Source organism: Nesoenas mayeri (assembly GCF_963082525.1).
Source record: "Nesoenas mayeri genome assembly, chromosome: 1".
Classification (NCBI taxonomy): Eukaryota; Metazoa; Chordata; class Aves; order Columbiformes; family Columbidae; genus Nesoenas; species Nesoenas mayeri.
The window spans coordinates 9,004,292-9,024,942 of record NC_137541.1 but is presented as its reverse complement, the minus strand read 5'-3'; positions in this window follow the sequence as shown (position 1 = coordinate 9,024,942).

Below are 20,651 nucleotides of genomic sequence, written 5' to 3'. Positions count from 1 at the left end.
AATCTGGTCTGGCCACATCTGTGATGAACCCGAGATTGATGCCGTGATCTGGAAAACTGTGAGTCTCAAGCCTTTCTGCCTACGATTTCCTAGTTTTCTGAAAGTGGTCCACTTCTCAATCTGAGACAGCATCCAGTCTGCTGAACTGGCCATCAAGCCACTAAACATTTATTGTCACCGGAAAGACTCAAAGTAATGTCCGTGGAACAACTAGAACCCTAAGACTACTTATTTTCTTTGTCACCTATTACAGTGACATTTTTTATTATAAGATATTTTAACCAAGACATGGTTTAGACTGTGCAGTGAATTTGGTGTGTTCCAAAGGAAAACATTTCTTTCTGTTTTCAGCACAACATCATCAGTGGGACAATGTTTCTTTTCTAAGTTGTAGTACCAAATAATCTTCTGCTCCTTAAAGAGATGACAGGCTTCAGTCTGTGAATTGAGTGGTTTTCAATCGGCATTCAGTTCTTGTTGCATGATGGTTCCAACTAATGATTAACGTGATTCATTGTCATCTCTTATGCTCATCAAAGAAAATATTTAGATTCTATCAAAGGACTCAGTGTTTTGTAACGGAAATAATATTATTTTAAAAGAAAACAGAATGTAAGTAAAAGAAAGAGCTGTTGCTGGTGAAAAGGTGTTGATGAAAAAGGTATTGAGAATGGCAGAAGTATCTATTTTTTTCTGGGAATTTTTTCTCTGTCAATGGACTATTCTGCTATGATCAATAAAACCTCCCAGATTGACTTAGATGGTTTAAGGGTCACTGTGCTTCCTAAGTCGATTATTGAAAAGTAAACAAATCAGTTCAAAACCTTTCCTGAATAAACACTTACTGGTGGCACTCCATCCTCCTTGTCCATTGTTCTTCACTAGGGCTTGGTCTTCTCTGTTAAAGCTACCTGGAGGCTGCAGCCTTGGCTAAACCTCAGTCAGGTGGATGCTTCTTCACCAAGGAGATTTACTTCAGTATTTTCCTAGCCCATCCTCAGCTTTCACTTTGTGCCAGTGATGCTTCTACTCTTCTGCTGTGAGGGAGGGAAGGGCCTTTGCACTGTCTGGTGGCCAGAGGTATGCGCAGACTTTTCCATGCCTGTTGTGCTCATTGCTGGCTGTCCGTCATGCTCTAGGGTCTTCCTCTCCTTGTCTGATCCCCCTGTTTCACTGCAGAACCCAGCCACACAGCTTAATGACATCCTTCAGATGCTTCTAAGGTGCTTTCCTCCCTGGAATTTTCTAAGAACCTCTAGACTACAGACAGATTTTCTACCAAGTTGCTTGCTGCCTCCTTCATTTTCAGGAGCTGGTCCTCTCTAGCTTCTAACACATTTTCTGACTTTTTCAGAATCCCAGCAGAGAAGAATACCTGAAATTATAAAACGGGCTTATTTTCTCAGCCCAGGCACATACATCTGGAGTAAAACTACAATGTTCCCGAGGGCCTTTGGGCCTGTAGAGAGTACAAGAATATCTGGATCTGTGCCTGACACGTACGCAGTTGTCTCCTCGTTTTTGCCCACAAGCCTCCTGCTGCCTATAGTGCTGGGAACCTTGTGGCCTGAGCCCTTGGGGTCATGTGTGACTCCAGCCCAACCAAGTGTGAGGAGAGCAACTGTAAAGGCTCATCTGATTGCACAACTATGCTAATTGTTTTGCCTTTAGGTCCTAACTTTACACCATTTAGTCGCCCGACAAAGTCCTCGCAGTTAACCAAATCATTGCATTTCGTCTCAGGAACTTCTGGCTTACATCACATAAAAAAGTTTTCTAAGAAAACAAGAAGTCATTTTCACTTCTAATCAAATACATATTGAAGCCTTCTTCTTGTGATTAATACCAACAGTAAAGGTAATTCTTATTTTGCCTCACATCCCTCATAAAGACCAAAACTGACTTGAATCCCACTCAGATATCTGGAAGAATAAACAGTCTCTCCCCAATTCCTTTTCTGAGAGATCACTTCCCTTTTACCAGGTCAGAAAGAAGTTGTAGACGTTGTGGGAAAACAAAACAAAACAAAAAATGGAGTGCAAATCAGTACACTTTTTACCACTTCTGTGACTTCTTTTGGTCATTTCAATCCACAACCTCATTCTTTTTTCTTTGTTCAACACAAATAAAAGAAACATCTAAGGGTAGAATTTGTCTTAGCAGACATACCATGAAAACAGAGACAGCCACAATGAGGTCTACATCTTTAGAAAATCTTACTTCATGATAAAAAGAAAAATAACATTTTTAAGGAGTGATTCAACTGACCTATTTTAGACAACTACTATAGGTAGAAAGAAATAATGTAAAAAAAAAAAAAAAAAAAGTTTTGTTTTGTTTTGTTTTTCTATAAACTGACTATAAAGGAAATCTTGAATAACCAGATTACATGCAGGAACAAATAATCTGGCTATTTGCTTAGAAGGAACTCACCTAAATGTCTAAGGTAGAACTCCAGCAGATCAGGCTCAGTTTTATCTTTGTTTCTAGTGTGATTGAAATTTTAGTCATAATTTGAGCCAGAGCCTGCTCTGTGACTGACCTCAAACAAAATGCCATGTCAGCAAAAGAGGAAAATGAGGTGCTGCTGTTTTTTCTCTGGTCTTTGCCAGGTTGTCCTCCCTCATTTATTTGCACAAGAGTATGCTCTGCACCTCTTCCAAAAAGGAAATCTCTGTGCAACACAAGATCCTCAGAAGGAGGAAGGAAAAATATGTCTGAGACCCTAAGATACCTTCTTTATTATTTGGAGATAAGTTTATCTTGCAAAGGTAATTTTCTTTCCCAGAATTCAAAGTTTGCCTTTCCACCAAGATTTAATTTTTCTACCACATGCAAAAGCAACAACTTACTTATGCTGATGGGGATTTTTTGCCATCTTAAACCTTTAGAGATGCAAAGTTTCTAAAAACTTTTCATCAAAGAACATTACCGAAAGGATCACTCCATATATGTACTGTTATACCTATGCTTCCCTAAATGTACACTAATGACCTCAGTCAGAGACTAAATATTGAGAGACATGGGCTACAGAGACCTATGCTTCAACCTAGTGTAAAGGTTCTTAAGCTCTTGGCACTGAACTGTTAGACTTGAAGTGGGAATTAATCCAGGGAAGTCCTTTTGCTTCTTTGTATCAGAGATCGAGCTGGAAGGTCATTATGGTCCCTATGTCTTTAAAATCAGTAGATCTGTGAATGATCTATTCATAATCTTCAGGGATCACAGAATCATAGAATGTCCTGAGTTGGAAGTGACCCACAAGGATTGAGTCCAACTCCTGTCCCTGCACAGAACAATCCCACAGTTCACATTGTGTGTCTGAGGACGTTGTCCAGTCTCTTCTTGAACACTGTCAAGCTTGGGGCCATGACACCTCCCTGGGGAGCCTGTTCCAGTGCTCCACAATGACAAATTAAAGCTGCACTAAAGTGGGGAAAAAAATACTATTAGAAAACCTGGCAAGCATTCAAGCTCACTGTTCATCTTGATCTTGTTGATTTGAAAGATTCACATTTCCAACTTTTCTGAAAATATTAAGTTGTTCTTCAATCATCTCATGATGTCAACACTTTGGTCCAATATTAAACTATTTAAATATGCAAACTCTTCTCAGTTTACATACCATGCATATGTGAATAACTTACATCTTTGTTATAATAAGGACTGAATCAACAATTTCCTAAGCCAAAAACATAACATTCTTAAACTAAAACACAGTTTCCTGCTCATAAAGCTGAATTAGACTCAGATCTTCTGTGGTTTGAGTGTGGAGGAGGTTATGCTGAACAAATTAAAGCAAATATACTTTCTTCCAAGTGATGCTGTCAGAAAGTGACTTCTGCTAGACTCACAGTTTTTGTGTAGAGGCGTTTTCAAGTATCATAAATACCTGCTCTTCCTCTTCGAGTCAAGAGTTCCTGAGACCTTGAGTCCCCTGATTTCCATTTCGAGCACAGATTCCCTGACAGGGTTCACCAGAGTTTAGTTTAGTTTAAATTCAGTGACTGTTGGGTTGAGTTATTTTTTTCCTTTCTTTAGCCTTTGCTGTCTGCTGTTAAAAACTGTCATATATTTGAAGCTCTCTGATAAAAGCCTAGACTATGCCCCTTCTGCATAAAACAGTGTGAATCTGAGTCGTATAGCCCCCAGGAGTGGATTTTCACGAGTTCCCTCGTGTACTCTTCTTTCCTCCTCAAAGCTACCTTTTCTTTCTCCTCCCATGCTGCACTTTTCAGTGTCTCTCATTCTGAGGTTGGCTCAAGTAGATCTAGGAGACGTCTTTCCTTGGGTTGTCAAAGCTTCCTGGAGATTCCTGTGTATAGTAATCTTGCAAAGATTTCCCCATCCGCTCAATTTTCGGCTTTCTAACTAATTCAACTGATTTTAAGCCCCCAAAGACAGAACTATTAACATGATCAGGACAAGGCCATCCATCCTCTGTTAGATGGGTCTTCACTGCAATCAGAGCTAGAATCATTTCTCTGGTATGATTAGGGTTAATACTGTTCATTCCTTTACAAATTCAAATTGTTCTACTTATTAGTTCCAGAAGGTCCTTTTGACTTTGAGTGGTAATAGCAGCAATCACAAGTACATTCCTGTGCTGAACCTCAAGAGGATGCACCATCTACATTGCTCAGTCCTTTTAGCCAGGGTTGCATTTATGCTTTGGGGTTCAGGGATTTTGGGGATTATTTTCCTCTTTTCACAGCTTTATTTTCTGGTTTAGTATCAAGTGTCTACAGTACCTTCCCCCCACACCCTTTCATCAGTATCTGCTAAGGTGACAGAAGATTAATCACCATACAGGCAGTCACTGGAACTGCACTGGGAACACACACAGACCTTCCCAACTAGTGCTGGTCCCCAGTACTGACCTTTCAGGATTATGCTGTTGCACTGATGGTTTTTTTATGATTTGGTTTTCCTTCTCTAGGACTGAATAACAAAAACAGGAATTTAGTGTTGGCAAATTCCTGTTGTGTTTTGCTAATATCTTTAAAGCTCTCCAGAATGAAATGAAGGATCTCCACTGATTTTCAGTGAAAAACTTTTGAATTACAATGCCATAAGTATCAGGAAAGCAGACCAAGTTATCCTTTTGCAGGATTTGAATTCACAAATCCACAAGCACTAACTTTCTCGTGGTCATAGATGCAGCTAAATAGACTAAGGAGACTCTTTTCCTAGTTAAACCTTTGTTTATGTCTCATCAGGCTGTGTGTATTTACTGCTTAAATCAGTCAAAATATATTTACAGGACAAGGAAACAACTCTCCTTATGACTCATATATTACTAGGTCCAAACTGTTCTTAAACTGCTCCAGTCCAAAGTTAACATATTTTTAAAATAAATCCCAACTGTCAATGAATGACTAGAGATACAGAACTCATGTCTAAAAATTATTCAGTTTTAATGTCATGTCATGTTGGAAAAAAAAAAAAAAGTGTGATATTAGGCTAGACATTTCATAATACTGGACGTCTGTCTTTGACAAATATGTCATATTCAAGCAAAACAGCTCCAGGAGAATATTAAGGATGTTACTGATTTTTTTAAAAAGAGAAGAGCACAGTGAATTGAAAGAGTTACGGCCATGCTCTTTACAAATACAGATGGACAAGCAGTTAAAGATTATTAAGATGGCATCAAAGACCCTATTTCCATAAGTTTTATCTGTAGCTTGTATCATACACCTGAGCTCCATGACTTCAGTGCTCCCTCTATGATTTACTCTAAGATGTGGATTTTGCATAATTGTTCCAGCAGATCATGGGGTTTATCTGGTTATTTAACATTCTTTTTCCTGCATGATTTTTGGGTTTGGTTTGGTTCAGTTCTGAGAGTTGAGAAATGCCGTATGTATTAAGCAGAGCAGACAACCTTTGATCTGCAATCCACCTGCTAATTCTCCATTGGATACTCAACAAAAATTCCTTGCAGAGATCTGCCACAGAAACGAACAGCAGCTCAACATGCAGCAAGCGAGGAATACAGACAATGCCGAGGACAAAGCTGGCTGTTGTTTGCTGCTGACAGGCTATTTTTAGCTCACAGACTGTTATTCCACTGAGCAAACTCAAGTCAGGTAAAAGAAAATTCACTTTGCAGGCTCATCTGCATAGAGCGCTGGATCAATCAGAATTCTCAATACCTTTAATGCACTCATATTTTTAACACTTGGCTGGTGATGTTGTGTCTGGCAGATTGCTGTGGCAAATCCAGTAGAAATTCTTCTATAGACCAGTTATCCTGCTTTATAATTAAATAAAAAAATAAATTAAAAAAAATACTTTGTACTATAAAAGATGCCATGATCATCTAAAAACAGCTAGCTAGAAACTTGCAGAGGGCCATGCTACTTTTATATTGTTGAAATAAAAATGGTAATCAGCACTTTCCTAACTGTCTTTTACTGACCCCCTGGCTTCTTTACCCTGTCATGAAGGGTGATTGTAAGATTTCAGGTCTCCCATTTCTCAGAGCAAAGGGTCATGACTCATGCACCAGGTTGGAGATTTAGGCCACAGTCTAAATCTCAAATTCCCAGTGATCAATTTAGCAGGTCTGACTTCAGTTCAGCACTTTCTGTGCTACTTTCTTTGGGCAATGACAGTGTCATTGCTGTTGACAGTGTCAGTGACTGTTGCCATCTAGCTTGTCTGCATTTCAGTATTTCTTGATACAAGTGTAGGTGGTCCTCCATTAACCAGGGTGCTTTCATTAAAAAAAAAAAAAAAAAAAAAAAAGTCGTGAGAATCTTGATCCTTTTTCTCTTGTGTTGAGTTAAAAAATATTTTTTTTTGTATGAGTGGTTTTCACTCTTTTTTCATCTCTAAACCCTTCTTATTTTGCCCTGTGGATGTGGATTCTGCTTTAAGTACATTGTCATTAGGGTTGTTTTTCTCAGAAAAGTAGGTAAGCAAGGATATCAGGAAATAAAACCTGAATCCATGCAGATTCACAAAACTGCAGGCAGAAAACTGCAATTTTTCTTTTACTAGTAGATAGCATTTTTGCAAAAATCAAAATCCTTACCTTAAAAGCAGTCTCTGGGCTACCAGATCACACATTGGAAAACAATGTTTCAGCCAGATTTCTGGCCAAGGCTTTGGAAGAGCAGACAATTATATGGATTAAGTTTTTTTTCACCTAAGTGCTTTTCCACAGTACTTTCTTCTACATTATCCCATTAAAGTGGGATTTTGCACTCTTGGTTCCCTAAGAACACACCCCTAACCCAAGAATTTACCCAATTCATTGTTATGCCATCATTCCCAAAAACATTATCGGTACGATTTGTGTTGAAAAATATTAGTAGAAACATATCTCACCATGACAACAAACCCTACCTGTGTTCTTAGTTCAGCAGATGGCTCTCATCGTTTTCCTCTCACCCTGGAAGCTACATCTCCACAATGCCTGCATCCTGACACGTAAAGTATTCTGGTTTTTGATTGCTTGGTAGGATGCCCTACACATTTGTTCAGCTGATGCTCCAAAGAAGATGTTCATTTCTCATTCTGTTGGTTCATTACTGAACAAAGTGATGCAGATTTCCCTTCTTACATCAGTGTGATTATGTCCCACATCATTTCTTGTCAGCCCTTTTCAACCTGTTAAAGCACAATGATAAACTGTTCATGAGAGGGCAAGGTTTCTCCAGTTCGTTTGCCTGCTTGAAGATTTGCGGCAGTTATTCTCAAACCCCTCTGTGATATTAGCTCACACAAGTAACTTCCCCTTAGGCTCACACAAAATGTTTACAAAAATGATATATAGGTTGTTGAGCATCCTGAGCATCTGGTACAACTGTGTAGCTCTGCTTCCAACACCTCACATCTGACAGAGACTTCTCAGTGCATCTAGCAAAATCCATGAGTTGCCTCTATGTTATTAAACAAATAGAAATTGTCTTAGCTCTTTTTCAGAATATCAGAAACCACAAACAGTTCTGCTAATCCTTGTCATTCCACAGCAAGCTTAGGCCATTTTTTAAATGTTTTCAAGAAGAGTGAAGCTCCCAAATGTAGCTGTTGGAAGAGTTGGACATCTTGTCTTCTGAAGAGTATATTAATGAATCTTCTCCAGTTAAGGAAGAGCCAAAGTCTTCAGCTTCCTCCTTTTTAGGCATTTTTCTTGGGTTGGGGTGAATCCATCTCCTTTGAGGTCTCTGCCTCTCTGCAATGTTGAGAGAGGGAGTTCTGTTGATGTACATGGCCAGGATCCAGTTTGTTGGATGATTAAAATCAAATAGGATTAAATTCACCCATTTTACTTATTTTTTCACCTATTGTAACAACTGAGAATAATTTGCTGAACTGTTGTTCTTCTTGATAGTAGTTTGGAGGCATTAATTTTTTACCACTTTTAAGTTTCAGATTTTTTAGCACAAAGTACAATGTATACTGCCAGTGGAAATATTATGATCTAGTAGGGGCTACACCACATGCTTCAGTTGTTTTTATATCCACTATTGCTGTGCCATCTTAATGTAATTTTCCACAGACTCCTGTGTTATTAACCTGCATTCATCATTTATATACCTCTCCTGAGGCTTGTTGTAAGACTCTATAGAAGAAGATAAACAAATTACTGAAACAGGAATTAATTGCTGCCTCATTGGAGCACCCCAATCAAGGGATTTTAGGAACATTGGTTGGAGTGAAGCGGCCCATAGACCACGCTGATGGGAATGGTAGGAAGAAGGGTTGAACAGAACTGGAGAAAACAATAAACAAGAAAACACACAGACTAGGGCAGATATAAAAATGGCAGCCAGGGAAAGTGATAAAATGACTGTAGACCTCCAAGGAATGAGGCTTTGCAAGCCAGATGTTAATTACTCCTTCCAGCAAGGTTTGCTCCCCATTGCTTACACAGCCTTTTCTACAGGCCGTGTCACCTCTGCCGAGCTCGTTAGACAGCTCTGCTTCCTCTTTCTCTTTATTTCCCTGCCCATTTAGGAGCAGGCATAGAAATCCCCATTCCCTCCAAAGGGACAGAGGTCAAAGTGGCTTGCCCCTTCTTGGCAGACCCTTGCTGGCCCCTGGTCCTGGCTCCATCTCCACCCCAGGACATCTGCCCAAGGCTTGGCAGCACAGCCCTGGAGGAGGGCAAGGGAAGCGTGGGGAAAAGGAAGAAGGATCACAGTGTTGAAAAGGAAGATGGTGTTAAAAGAACAGGAGAGAGAGGAGGAAGGAGGTACCATAGGGTGAAGTGAGTTCAGAGAAACATGAGGGCATGTCAAAATGACTGTGCATATTTAAGAAGCATATGGTGCCTTGAATCACAGGGGACATGTGTTGTGCTACAGTGGGTAATGACAAAGAGTAACAGGCTGTACCTTTCCCTGTGAATCTTGTGATTGAAATGGATAAAGTAAGTTAGAGGGGAGATGAGTGACTGGCCCAGTGTCCAGCAGGAGCTCTGCATCAGAGCTGCAGACAGCACTCAAGCTCAAGCACTGCTGCCCTCCAGGACCATGGTGAAATAGGGGAAAACCAGGGAAAATAAGGGACAGAAAACTGTGATAAGGCAGAGGGTATGAAAAGGGCAAGGGAAGGATGCAAAGTTTGGCTCCAGAGAGAGTCAGGTTTGCTAGCCTGACCTCAAGTGTACACAGAGCCCATGAGAGAGTGAGAGCATGACCGAGTTCTTTGCTTGCAGCAAAAATAGCAATTGTGAAAGAAATGGGAAAGAGGCAGGCAGACACAAAAGAGAAGAAAGCTGGGGAAGAAAGGAAAAGAACATGAAAACACTATCCTCAAAACTAAGGCAGACATGCCAGCCATATTAATTTCCAGTGCAAATGCCCTTCCTCCACTGCAGCTCAATAAGGGATTTGATCATAGTTAAGTTTGTGGGGTTTTAATAACAAAAAAAGCCAATACCAAGAAATAAAAGTCAAAGGCTCAGTTTAATTCTGCAAGAGGAACATAAGGAGAAGCCTTGCATGGAGGTGAATGTGTTCTTGTCTGTCTAAGAAAGAGATTTGTGGGTGGTTTCAAGCAATTTTAGTGGTGGAGCTGATAATCCTAAAAAACAATCTCTCCTGTTATGTTCTCTTGTTATTTTTTAGCCACAGCTATCAATCACGCTGTTCTTCAAAGAAGGCAAGTGTCAGTATCTCCGCTCTGTAGAGGCAGCACAAAGATGGGAAACAACTCACCCATAGGATCAGTAAGGACCCCATTAGCAGGGTTCCAGCCTGGCCCACACCTCCCTTGTGTCCCCTCTTCAAGGGCTGGGGGCTTTGGTGTTGATCTGCTGGTGTGACACTCAGAAAAAGACCCACACTCTGTTCGAAACCACAGGGTAGATTTCTATTTGCCTTGGCTGCTGTGTGGCCAAAGGAAAGTGGTCGTTTCCATGCCAGTGAGCTGAAGCAGATTATGGGAATCTACACTGGACACATGTGCTGGAAGAACTGCCTGCACAGGTGGAATGCAGTTTTTTTGGCTTGATTATAGTCATTCAGTGTCTGACTGGGAGGGAGCATTTTATGTTTTGGACAATGATATCTAAAGTCTGAAACAGATACCTCTCTGTTCAATTTTTATCATGTATATAGAAATTAAATCTGCACAAAATAGCAGCCACAACAATAACTGGAAATTAGGCACATGTTTCCCCCACTTGTAAAAACATAAACTCTGTAAATTCTCTTGTACCTTCCCCTGCAGCATCTGGTGCTGGCCACTCTCTGACACAAGATGCTGGACTAGATTGGACTTGGGTCCAGTCCAGCCTACAAATGTTCCTAAATAAGTTGTGAGGTATTTTCACATTCTGCTTCTCAGCCTGTATAGAGAAGCCCAAATAAAGCATAATCTTCTCCTTCGAGAAATCTCACATTACATACTTTCCTATATTCTGAAGCAAAATTCTTTTCAATGCTCTCTTCAAAGCACTTGTACTCCTGACAATGGTTTTGTAATGTGCTTATCAAGACTTCATTTTCCCAGTGGAGTCCCACAGTTAATTACTACAGTCACAGAGTGTTTGCAGTGCTGGTTCTGAAACTCCCTGCTGTCCTCAAAGGTGTCCAGTTGGTTCATTCTTGAAACGACCGCCTAAAATAATGGAATCAGTAGAGATGTTCCTATTGCTTTGCAGATTTTAGTAAGGGATTATTTAACACTTTTCTTACTTCAAATGTGCAGTTTGTGAAACAAGAAATACAGAAACAGGAGATGAAAACACAGCTTTTGAATGTGAATTCCAGGGTCTCATGGGAGAACGCTTCTTTTTGTGTTACAAACAGAGGATAGATGAAGAAAAGGTATTTGTTTAGAAACCAGAGGGGCCAGATTGGTGCATGGATGAAATTGTTAATTTTCATTATCTCTTTAAATTCAGATCAGTATTCTTTCAATATACTTTTTGCAATTACAAAAGGGATTGTGCCTTTTGTTACATGCATGTAGCCTGCTTAGCAGAAGGGAAATGTCTACGTTCCTTTACTGGCACTGTTTCAAACAAACTACATAACAATCAGCACGCACACTTCATTGTGGAAAAATGCACTGTCCCAGGGCTCCACAGGCAGAATCCAGGATCTGAACCACAGCATCTAAAGGGCTAATGGAAACAGACGTGGCCAGTTATCTTTGAGGGTCAAGCGCAGAGCTGCTGCCCTGTATAAGAAGCTGGTAGATAATGGATCCAACCCTGCAAACAGTGGTGAGCAGTCTGAGATTTCAGATGTTTCTGTGGGAGTGACGAGAAAAAAATCAAGCCCATGTAACCAATAGTCTTAAGCAGAAATAACTTTAAAGGGATCTTAAGCTGTAGATTTCTAGAAACTTGGAGCTTTATTAGGAAAAAAAAAAAAAAAAAGACAAAAACAAAAACAAACAAACAAAAAACACTAAATGTTTCCCTGTTATTGCATTTTGTGCACTTCCATACCATTTGAGGAATTATGTAACATACTAAGGAAGACAGCAAAGAAAAACAACCAGCATTCTAAATCCATATAACAAGACACAGCAGAGAAAGTAATCAGTCAGATTCATCATCTTCGGTTCATCCAATTTACACCTGCTGTAGAACTGACCCTAGTAGGAAAAGAAATACCTGGTAGCTATTGTCCAGTCACGTTAGGTATTACATTCCATCCCTGCAGACCACCAGTGTCCAATACGTCGATTTTACAATCAGTCCGAAAGCAACATCTTTAACACCATGCTGGATTATTTCCCCAGCTCTGACGCAGAGAATGTTTCCTCTAGCTCCTGCATTTTCCTTGGAAATCTCATAATCTAAACACTGACAAAGCTCAACCTGCTTTAGCTTTTGAAATATGACAGGGTAGTAAATCACAGCTGCAGGTGAGCGGGGCAGCTGTGGTGGTGTAGTTTAGCAGGAAGGCTGCCATACAGTGCCAGGACATCTCCCCACTTTCCTCTCTGTGGGCAACTGTTTGTATCTCCAAATTGTACCCTGAGGTCAATAGACAGGATCCCTCTTCTGTGTCCAAACCCAAGTGGTGATGGGGAAGGGATACAAGTACTGTGGACACAGTTGCAGGGATAGACTTTTCAAAATTAACCTGGATATCGCAGACTTCTCAAATAGGCTGTAAGACTCTACAGACAACAACCTCCATAGATAGGCCCTTGTCTCAGGTGTTGGTAACCTGTCTCCTGCCCTGCTATAGAATCACAGAATCATAGAATCATTTTGGTTGGAATAGAACCTCAAGATCATCAAGTCCGACCATAATCAAACTCCGGCACTAAACCATGTCCCTAAGAACATCATCTATGCATCTTTTAAACACCATCAGGGATGGTGACTCAAACATTTCCCTGGCTGCCTGTTCCAGTGCCTGACAACCCTTTCCGTGAAGAAATTTTCCCAAATATCCAATCTAAGCCTCCCCTGGTACAACTTGAGGCCATTTCCTCTCATCCTATCACTTGTTAACTTGGGAGAAGAGACTGAAGCAAGTGAGCAGTAAATTAAAGCCTGGTGTTCAATAGCACTGCATTGCAACAGTGGACAAACCCTATGAAACAGTACCCATGTCCAAGGATACTACAGCAGGAGCATCTGCTGCCCAACCCAGTGGCCTTTCATCTCATACATAACCCAGTATGTGTTGTTCTTCTCCCAGGACTCCTCAGGCCATCACACTCCGGTTGAGAAAAAATAAATTTTGGAGATTTGGTACCAAACACTGGAGGAGTCATTGTGTGGCTTTCAGATGCGTTTAGTGAACTTTTATCTAGCAGATAAGACATATCAGACAGTGAGGCTCTGCCCCACAGCTGCTTCATTACCAGGCTCCTCATAGCAAGGCTGGGGATCTGTTCTCCTGCTGGCAGACCCCTGCTCAGCAAACCAGCTCCCTGCTGAAAAGAGGGATCCTCCTTCTCCCAGGCACTTGCAGCCAGTATACAGCTGCTGCAAGAGTTTTGAGGGGAATCTGGCCCTCTACTGCCAGCAGCAATTTATGCACATTTGCAGGTGTGACACATTTGCTTCACATGACCTGTGGGAAGGCAAGAGCATTGCCTGGAAAGTGTGTCAGTGATACCACTTAGCACTTACATTTTCTACTTCAAAGTGTTCTACCAACATTAATGAATTGAGCTTAAAAACAAGAGCTGAAAACACCCTAATAACATGAATATATTGCCCTGGAACAAGTATATAAGCAAGAAGGCAAGAAAGCCATTATAAAATGAGGACATTTTTTTTTCTTTAATGAGTTGGCTTTGCCCAATCTATTTTTAATGTAGCTCATCTGTTTAGCTGTAAACCCTCCAGCCATTACTTGATAGTACTGTGCTGTGGAATACAGCAACTACGGATGTAAAATTTCTGTTCCTGTGACCCTGGTGGCCTGAGAGAATACAGTACTCAATTTAGGAAGGTCTTAAATGACTTCACTTATCTCTCCAGACTATTTTTCAAGATATATGTAAATGTATGTTACAGAGTCCCTCAAATACAGATTCAGCACCTGTTTTGAAGCTCTGGGACTGAGGGACTCAGCTGAGATTTGACCAGGAGCTGTAGACAGTCAGAGATGCAATTTTCTTCTGAAAGCATCATCAGGAGACTTGTAACTGTGAACAGATCAGATAGGGTTGAATAAAGCAGGCAAAATTGCCAAATCCAGGCTTCTCTTTAGCTAGTTTCCCTTTGTTTTTAATATGGTTAGGATTTCACCTGCTGGACCAAATTCCCAGATCTACGCTGAATTCACTGTAGCAGAAATCCCTTAATCTCTCTGCGCTTCCTTCTCTCTATTCTCTTTCCCATCTCTTCATCTACAGATAAGGATGATACTAATGTCTGCCTCCATGGGTGTTATGAGAACTAATTAGCTGAGCTTTCAGGAAAACTTCAGCAACAAAGGCAAATTTCTCATCTGGAGATGGATCACACACATGCATGTATAGATATAGATATAGATATTTGTGTCTGTAGAGATACATATATATATATACATACATATATAAGCTATACCTGTTGCCTGCCTGACTTTTCTCAATGTGAAGGCTTTTCTTCTCTTTTCCTTGTCTTTTTGTTACAGTCCCACTATTTTTAAATGCTGGGCTTTATTCCAAGTCAGTGTGGGAATGTCAGGCAGGTAGTTGTTTAAAAAAAAAAAAAAAAAAAAAGAAAAGAAAAGAAAAATAAATCCATTGCCTTCTCCTTTTTTAATAGCATTTTTGCTCTGTAACCATTGTTCCTGCCAGTCAGAAAAACTGCTTGGTTTTTAATGAAAAATTCAAACACCAACAAATTGCAGCCCTCCCTTTCAACACAGACATGCCCTTTGAATTTAATTATGCCTCAGGCAACGCATTATAAGAGGCATGTGATAAGTGACACCAAAATCTTACAACAAACACAGCAAAAATAGCTCGGTACCAGGTTGCCTGTTTTGGTACCGAGTCACTTGAGGCCAGAATCTGCCTGATTTAAACCATCGGTGATAGTGTCGCAGTTTGGCCCCACTGATGCCAGGAGACCTGAACCCCTTTACATCCACTGAAGATCTGCTCACTGTGCACCCCTTGATCCCTGGCTCTGGTGGGAGGGGGCGGCTGCAGGAAAATGTTAACCCCAAGGAAGGGGTGGAGGACCCTGCTCTGGGGCAGAGACATTCCTGGAGGGGTGATTCAGAGCACCCAGCGGGAGCTGAGGGCAAAGGAAGCGGAGGAGTTTGGAAGGCTTCCTTTGCTCCCAGAATAATTTCTCACAAGCTGTGTCAACTGTCCGCAGTTAAATAAATACTTGAAATATCAACATTTCCCATTTGGAGGGAGAGGCAGCATCAGTTACCTTCAGTTTTGTTGTCTTGGGAGCTGCAACAGTCAGTGAGAGGAGGCTGCCTAGGATTTTTCTGAATGTTTGCAGAAGAAAATTTCTTTAGAAAACAAACATCCACAACCCTGCCTGTAATGTAACACCAGGGTCAAACTCTGTCCCTCTCATCCTTTTGAATGCTAACATGGGATAATGCAATGCCCCTGTATTGTTTAGATCTTCTGCGATGGCCGGTGACTGCCAAGCAGCAACAAACCCATGTTTTCCACCTCTTTGGTGCTGCTGGTGGCGCACACTGTTTGCATCTGCTTATTATCAGGATGTAAAGTACTCATATGTATGGAGAGACAACAGTCACAGAGGCCTCCTGACTGCTGGTGGGCAAATATCAAGACAAATTCCATCTAAACTCAACAGTCGTAAGGCTATAAACACAAAATGAAGCAATTGCAATCCTGCCAGAGAGATTTGTTCTTTCGAAGTGGCTGCATTTGACCTGGTGTCTGTCTTTCCTTCCCTTTCTCTTCTGTACCAGTGCCTTGACATTTTAAAGAGGTTTTGGGTTTTTTTTTTTAATAATATATATTTCAGTTATAGCTGCTCTGTGTCTGAAGACCCTTACTCATGTCAGGAAACTGATTCCCTGCAGTGGTGCAGCTCTCATGATCTTCTGCAGCAACTGTTTTCATTGAAGTCTTAGAGATGATAGACAGCTAGAAGAAAGGGCTGGGATGCACAATCGAGTTATCAGAGTTTAATGTGTTTCTGTGCAACAACTGAGCCACACCAGCCAGCTGGGTGCATACCTTCAGCTTGTGGTGAATGCAGGATTTAAGAAACACATGTTACATGTTATTATGGTCTGAGTGTGTCTCCGGTCAGGTATTCACAATAAATCATTCACTTTCTTGATCACAATAACTCCATCACATAACTGAATCCTCCAGATACTTAGATGTTTATTTTCTGACTTTACCACTAACCTGCCCTGCAACCATGGGTCATATCACCCCCTTAGGTTTCAAACTTCAGATGAAAAATAGATATAATAGGAGTGCTTATTCAAAAGGGTATGATTTAGGGTCTTGTTTTTTGCTGCAGTAAATAGAAGCCAACAAGGCTGTGTTATTCTACAGGAATCAAAAAACTGGCCCGTTTTGTTGCATGTTTTAATGTGAACCTGGAAATCATAATTTTTGTACAAAAATATTTCCAAGTGTATAATCGCCTTTGAAAGGTGAAATTATGGGAGCTGCTGTCATATATCCCTCATAAACCACATGAAGGATAGCATCAAACATTTGGAAAGTGTACAAGTACAGCAAAGGGAAATATGGTGATTTACTGAGCTTTAATCTGTTCAAAATAATTCCATGAAATTTACACCTAAAGAATTTGGATTGCTGTAACCGTTACCTGTGAATAAAGCTTGCTTCTGGCAAGTGATAATTAATTCTTAACTCTCGGAAGCTTCTGAGTTTCAGAGACCCCTGAGCACATTTGTATGAAGATTAGACATTGTTTCTTTTCTCCTCTTTTTCTTTGAAGTCTTTTCTTCAAAGATTGCAGCTCGCTGCTCAGGCTGCATAAACCCCTCTCTTGACAGAGATCGCTTTTCCCTGCGCTCGCGGAGTCTTTGGGTCTGATTCTGCGCTCCCTTTACTCCGCTCTGCACCCCACCGAAGTACAGGGATATGTCAGCATCACATCTCTGCAAGTGGGGAGAAGAATCCAGCACTCTGCCAAACACGTCAAGTGAATTTCTCACCCCCTGTGGGGAAAATTTACCACATAACAACGCAGTAATTGATATTGATGGTGCGTGTTGTTCGCATTTCATTTTTTCAGACGCTCGTTTCCAGGGTTGTGAGAAGTCAGGTTACAGTGATCAAAGGTCGAAGCCTGAAGTTCCCTGTAAAACAAGTTCCCCGGGGCTATGCCTAATGTGGGAAGGAATTAGTGGTGAGATTTATACAAGGCACGTACCTAAGCTAGAAAAAGGCCAAAAATGCTAAACTACAAGAGTGAAATTCTGTTCCTATTTCCATCCCTATAAACTGTAAATAACTGCTCCAATATTGAAAGAATGACCTCCCCAATTTTAGCTGGAGTAGGAAGTGTTTGGTCCGTAACAAATGCAGATTAACTCTTATGTTCACACCTTAGTTGAACTCCTTACTGCTCCCTCCTCAAGCTGTTCTCTTCTTGATATTATCATGAAAAAATATTTTGCAGCTTCTTTTCTAACAAAAAAAAAAAAAAAAAACACCAAAACAAAACTGTGCTGTTAAGGAGAAGTGTTTGAGAAGTGTTTCCTTTATTTTTTTTTCCTCCCTGTTCTGGGGAACTGCTTTCTGACGGCTCATTATAAAGGAAATGAGGGAGAGAGAGAAGGAAAAGGATTCACATAATCCAAGTTTTGTTTTTTTTTTTTACAGCTTAGCATAAATGGCCCTCGTTAATGAAATAAATTAGAAAACCAGGGTTCCACTTATAGAATTCAGAAACCATATGGATGATTCAGTTCTATGTACAGCAGGACCCCAGGATCTTAATGCTAAGCAGTAGGAAGTCTTCAAATACTCTCAGCTGTCCTCCTTCAGTGGTCACTTACCTCTCCTGACTTGTGTGATGAAGTCACTGTAGAGGTGAATAAAGGTTGCACTATCAAGATGAATTCTTGTAGATTAAGTTTCTACTCAAGGTAATCACAATTACGACCCAAGACATTGGGAAAGAACAACGTTATACAGTCTGGCCAAAATTAGCACCTTTCCATTTAGTGACAAAAGAGTTTTAACCAAGTCACTGAAAGGCACTGCAAAATCCTTCACACTGAAAATACATAGCTGTATGTTTAGTGATACAAGTGATACTTATACACACCATGTCTTGCTCATTAGCAGATAACTCACACATCCCATCTCAAACTATCCCTTGTGTAGCTTCCCAATTTAGCATCCTAACTGGTCTATTCAAAATCAGTCCATCTAAGCAGTCTTGAGAGTTTGCTCTCATGTCCTTTCATAGTGCACAGGTTGGTGAAGGAAATGGTTCCAACTCTTGTTATGCGTCTCTTTTTTTACCCAAAACTTCAGTGCACAGACCTGAAATTTTGGGCCACTTCTTGAAACTGGCACCCCAGGCTCCACATACCTCTATCACCCACCTTAAGCACGAACAAGCTCTGCCCCATGGTGGCCCAACATACCAGAAACACAAATGCAACTGCATCAGGAGACTTCTCTCCAGGGGCCACAGGCCAGATGACAAAGAGCCAGGAGAGGAGGTTTACAGCTGAATATCTTTGCCCAAGGGAAAGCAGGCCAAACAATACAAAATGTCGGTAAAGGGCATGTTGCCCTTGATTGAGTAAAGAAGGGCCCCCACTGGCTAGAAACCCAGAATTAACAACAACAAGAAAATTAGTAAGGCTTGCCAGCTGGGGAGAGACATCTGGCTAGTGATCAGAGGGGCCTGTGAGTCAATTAATCCATCTCCGTACTGGATTAGTACATTGAAGCATGCTTCCCTTCACTGCTGCAGAGGGACCTGTTGAATGAGCTGTAAAGATGAATGGAACTAAAGAAATTTCATTTAGATGAAGAAAAATGGCTCTGAAGTAGTGGGTGGGTGGTTTTTACATGCCTTATGTGCTAGAAGAATTAAGCACAACTCAGAGAATTTAGGGCATGAAGCAGCCATTTGGATACCAAAGCTCTTGAATTTAAGGTCTGATGGATTTAAAGTTTGTATTCAGGTATCTGCTGCTTTATTTTTCATGCTTGTAACACAGCCAGAACAAAAGGTACTGCAAACACAGATTAAGATTAAAAACTCTTTCAGACCATTCTTCCCCAGCTGTATTACATCGTTACCGTGTGTATCTCCTCAGAAGCTATTCCTGGGCTCTTCTGCAATTATATGGAATGGCAGGACTGTTGCTCAAGGGCATCAGACTGCATTTAGCCCTGAAGAGACTGAGACTTGATTTCCACCTTCTCTGTCATTGCATATCGCTGGGACATGGTCTCCATAGATACTTTTCAGATCATCAGAGATAGGTCTTGAAGGGACTTCTTTGACACTGAGTTCGGTTCTAGCTGTCATTAGCCATCAAGTCACTCACGTGACTTATTCTTATTCCTTCCCATGGATTTCTTAAACTCCCTCTTCAATTTTTGATTTTTTTTTTGGTCTGTTATTTCTGCTGTCAAAAGGCTTTTCCAAAACTTAATTCCTCTGCTGTTCAGAAACATCTTTATAATTTCCTGTGTCCGTTTATTCAGGACCAGGTTACAGTAATTTGTTCTTGTGCCAGACATGTCTTTTACTCTCCTTCCTCCTAAGTTTCAACCCACTGAGGTGTCTATGGACAGCTGTCAAAAACTTCAGCTTTCCTTTTACTCAGCTAAATAAGTGAAGCCACTCAGCTCTCCTTCCTTAAAACAGGTTCACCACTCCCTTGGTTATTGCAGTAGTCCTCTTCTTCACCTACTCCTATTTAAATTATTATTTTCACAATAAAACATGGATTATAGACAGGTTTCTAGTGGTTATGCTGTGCAATGGCACCAACATCACCTTGAATGTACAAAAAATATCCTTCCTGTCTGTAGCCTGGAAGTTGTAGTCACAGATTGGGTGCTGCCTGCACCCAAGCAGTCTCCACTGCTTGTTTTCAGCAAAGAAGCTTTCAGCTTGAGGGAAGTATGAGGAATTTCTCTTAGTTAAACACTGAAAACCTGTTAGAGAGAGATACACGAGGATGCGCAGGAACAATCTTGATGAAGATATTAGCAAAGCAAATTCAGTGCTAGGATTCATCAGGCAAGATTTCTCTAGAAGAATTAGTGAGAATTGTCTTTCTGTATCACTAATAACCTACACAGTGCCAGTGAAAATCCTAGACAATATAATCTGATTGCCCATACTGAGAAATTGCTGAAACAGACCCTGGCATAGCTCTGACCTGAGGCATAGAGTTCTTTTGGGACATTACATTGTCCCAAATAATTCCTGGACATGACTTGAGACCTAGCACATAGTGGGCACAATTCACTATATACATTTTCAGTGTGGGCACCCTATTTTAGAGGCTGAGAGAGGTTAGCCGTATGGGTGCACACCATTGTGGGCCTAGTGATCTCACTGGCTGAGAACGGTCCCATGTAAATTTATTTTATGAGACTAGACGTAACTGTTGACTTTAGTGTACAAGTCCTCATATGAAAGACTATGCACAGTTCTGATCATCTGTATTCATGACAGAGGAGCTTGAAGGTTGCAGCGACAGCTCTTAAACCGTGACAGACACCAGAATATGATCATCCATATCACTTAATTGCTAACACAG